This window comes from Lissotriton vulgaris, chromosome 7, assembly GCF_964263255.1.
Source record: "Lissotriton vulgaris chromosome 7, aLisVul1.2, whole genome shotgun sequence".
NCBI lineage: Eukaryota > Metazoa > Chordata > Amphibia > Caudata > Salamandridae > Lissotriton > Lissotriton vulgaris.
In genome coordinates, this window is record NC_141695.1 from 1,574,632,190 (window position 1) to 1,574,636,554 (window position 4,365).

The window sequence follows — 4,365 nt, forward strand, 5'->3', positions numbered from 1 at the left end:
CCAGGTCCATTCTTAGGGGTAGTAGAGGAGTGCTCGGGGGAAGTGCAGCCAGTTGTCTTATGAAATTATTTTCTGCAACCTGTACAGTATGTAGCGGTATATGTCCCCATAGCTCACCCCCATAAATGATGCCCCCCCGGGCTTGGGCTTTATAAATATGGATAGCGGGTGCCAGTGGACGGAGTGGTGATTTTTTGGCGATTCTTGTAATGGCACCTGCCTTCTGGACTAGTTTTGTGGTTGCTTTTGTTTTATGTGGCAACCAAGTCAGGTTCTGATTGAGGGTTATGCCGAGATATTCTATTACGTGTACTCTTTCTAGGGTTGTAGATCCTAGGCGGGGATTTGGGCAGCTTTTGGGTCTGGGATTGAGGATCATAAATTTGGTCTTAGAGGGGTTTATTTCTAGGCCCCTTTCATTACAGAACCCCAGAAACCCATTCAGAACCCTCTGCAGCCCAATTAGTGTTTTTGACAGCAGCAGGGTGTCATCCGCGAACATAATCGCTGGCACCCTGCTGCTGTTCAGTTGTGGCGCATCAATGTTAGGGATCCTATTCAAGTGCTCTATCACCCCGTTCACGAATAAGCAAAACAGGGTCGGTGCCAATACGCAGCCCTGCCTTACCCCTCTGCGAACGGGGAATCTGTCTGTCAATCTGCCGCCCTTTCCGTATCTCACACGGGCATAGTTGTTAGTATGCAGCCTGATTAAAACATGGAGAATATCTCCTGGGATACCCAAGTCAGCCAGCACCGTCCACAATTTAGCCCTGGGAACTAAATCGAAGGCGGCGCGGAGGTCCACGAAGACCGCATACAATGTCCCACTTTCTAAAAACACCGTCTTCCAGTATATGATGTTCAGTCTTAGTATTTGGTCGACTGTTGAAACTTCTTTTCTGAAACCCGCCTGGAGAGGGCTTAAGATGTCAGTCTCCTCCATCCAACTTAACAGCCTATTGAGAACCAATCTACCAAACAGCTTTTGGGATACGTCAATGAGGCTGATTGGGCGATAGTTGGCTGGGAGCAGAGGCGACCCCTTTTTAAATATCGGGACCACCTCCGCTCCCAGCCAAGTATCTGGTATTTTCATTCCCCCCAGTGCTGCATTGAATAAAACCATGAGGTAGGGCGCCCAGATTCAAATAGGTCGCCCGGCACCCCATCCAGGCCCGGTGCCTTTCCAGAGGTGAGTCCTGCTATCGCCTTCCTAATATCTTTTATGGTGAATGGATCAGAGGTCTGTCTAACAGGGGCAATTGGCATTTCTGTTTCTATCCCCTCATTCTCTAGGGAGTATAACTGCTGGAAATGTTCTTGCCAGACATTTGCAGCAATGTTGGGTTTGATTGCAGTGGGAAGGTCCCCACAACCATGATTAATTATTCTCCAGAATCTACGGGAGTCTCTTGTTGCTAAAGACTCCGATAGATTCTCCCAGTGCTGTACATCCCACTCTATCTTAGCATTAGCTATAAGTGTTTTGTAGGCCTTCCTTCTGGAGGAGATCTCTTCCCTCGGGCCTCCTGCTTTTATACTAGATAGGAGGTCGCGTTTTGCATCTCGACAAGCTCTATTAAACCAAGTGCATTTATTCAACCCCTGGGTTCTAGATGCTCTGGTACTGAAGAGGTCAGCTTCAAGTGTCCTGATTAAATGTTCGTGTACCTGTGCTAGGTCCTCGCTAATTTCCTTTATAGAACCTGAGTTCCATAAATCAAAGGCCTCTTCTAGGGTTGGAATGATTCCAGCATATAGGGCGGCTATCTTATCTTCGCTGGAGGCAAGGTTTTCCCATTTAATCCTCTTCCTGTTGTTGTCCAGGAGGTATCCCTCACTATGCTTTTGCTCGCTTGGTGCACTCTCCTCCAGACAGGGGGTGGCAAAGTCTAGTTCTAAAGCGTTATGATCACTATCCTGTCTAGGCATTACTCTAAAGTCCAGGACCCTTTTCCATGCTTGCAATTGTACCAGGAAGTAGTCTAGTCTGGATTCCCTCCCTGCCCTATTGAACGTACATTTGCTCGGAATATCTGACCTGGTGCTGCCGTTACAAGCTCTCAAACCATAGGTGAGATTGAGTGTGTTTATTCGAACGGCCAGCGGTGTCCATGCTCTAGGAGGGGGGGGCCTCTGTTGGGGGAACCTGCCAACTTGAATCCTCCTCTAGGGAGGGTACATCAAGTAATCTAGGTAACGGTTCGAAGTGCGAATTAAAGTCCCCCCCTATTAGATATGGTATACCATCTGGGATGTTTTCTAGGAGCCGGGACAGTGCCTCAATGGTTTTGGAGGTGGCAGCTGTTGGGACTGGCCTGGAGTAAATGTTTATTACAAGTAATTTGTGAAGTACCGGCCATTCAAGTAGAACAGCCAGTATATCCTCCGAGTCCACAGTATATCGTGAGGCTGAGCAGCCTAAGTCAGAAGCCACCCAGATCGCCAAACCTCCAGACGGTCGACCTCTCCCTCCCCAGCTAGCTTGAATCGAAAATATCTGAAAACCCCTGTACATAGTCTCCTCCCTTGCCCAAGTCTCTTGAAAGAGACAGATACTTTTTGAATTTATTAGTTTGCCCCTCGAGACTGAGTCTATTTTGTTGGCAAGGCCTGCCAAATTCCATGAAAGCAATTTTAGTATTTGAGAATCATGGAACCCAGTCCGCATCGTGATTTGGTTAGACATTTGTGTAATATGGACTGGTCGGACTAACCTCTGTGTCTGCCCTTGGCCCCTAGCTGGACCCTCCAGGATAGTTCCCCTTTCTTCTATCTGTTGTGATGGACCCAAGGTTCTGGCAGGAGAGTTCTCCTCTCCGTAGGTGGGATTGGGGGTTTTATGAGTGCCTTCATCGTGCCCTGATATTCGCCTATGTGCCCTTTCTTCAGGGGCCGATTGTCAGTCTACCATTTTGAGGCAGTCGTATCGGTTGTAGAGTGGTAGAGACGGTGGCTGATAGTGTCTAGGGGGCCAAGGTGCTTCTCTTTCAAATCCTCCCATACCCATTCCTCTTCTATTTACAGTCTCCCACCCTTGAAAATCATCATAAGTTGGCGGGTGGTCAAGAGGTGTTCGCATTTGGTTGTAGGGGAATCTCCTCCCTCCCTGGTTACCCCCCCAATTTCCCTGTGAGTTCTGTTGGTACCCTCGTCTCTGATTATTGGTTGTGTGGGTATTTACTGGGTAGAAGAAAGAAAGAGGGAGTGGATGGATGTTGTTTCCCTCGTCCTCTAGAAAGGAACCACAAATGTAGGAGACTGTTCCTGGTTCTTTGAAGCTCACCAGTATGCAGTCACCACTAATTGTTTTGGGTCTCTTTCCTACCCACAAGACTCTTCTTGCCATGTGGATTTCACTGGACATACCTCTAGGAAGTGGTCTATGTGTGGATAGCCAGTTTATTACTTTGTTTTTTAAAGATGCCCCTGTCTCGCTTGTGACCGATTTTAGTTCAGGTACCCCAGCTAGAATGGCAGTATATGGGGCTACCTCTGGTGGGAGATTAACAGTAACTGTTTTTTGAGCTATGTTGTTGGAGTCCTGGGAGTTGTGGTTATTAGTTACTGAAGATTTAGGTGGACTTTTATATTGTAAGTGAGAATGCGTGGTATCAGTAACTGAATGTATTTGTTGTGCACTAGGAGGTTGCTTGTTAGGGGCTCCTGCTGGGGTCGCTAGCGCAGGTGATTTGGCTTTTGGGTTCAGTCGTTGGTTGTTGAGGGGTTTGGAATTTTTGGTGCCGGTTGATGCTATTACGGCATCGTTGCTTTTAGCAGGTTTCGGAGGGTTAGGATTGTTTTTGGATTTCGGGTCAGTATTAAGGGCTGTGGGGCAGAGAACCCCAGATTTACAAGAATCCATGAACTGTGATGCAGTTTCTCGATTTTAATTAATCTCGCTTCCATTTTTATCAAGCGGGCTTCTAAGGGACTTAAAATTGACTTAAGGAGATTTCCTATGTCTGCAAGTGTTATATCCCCTTCAACTAAGTCAGTATTGTGTTCTGGTGGAGGGATAAGCAAATCTATAGTAATATTACTAGCTGGTTCTGGGGGAGGACCATCTGATGTCACGGATGGCAATCTGTCCTGTGTAGTATTGCCAGTACTGGGTGCATTGTGTGTCTTTGGTTGTTTAGCCTTCCTTTCCTTGGAGCTCTGTTTCCCTGTTTTTCTTTTTTGAATTGCCCCCTCCCTTTGGGGTATTTGTTATAGGCGGAGGTTCTTCCCTCAGTAGGATGGGGCTTTGTGTAGCTAATTCAGTATCTTCTCCCCTATTTGATATGTTTGGAGGTTGCGTGATTTGTGTCAATGGCAATGAGAGAAGACTCATGTCTTCGAGGTCGCTTGAGGTTCCCT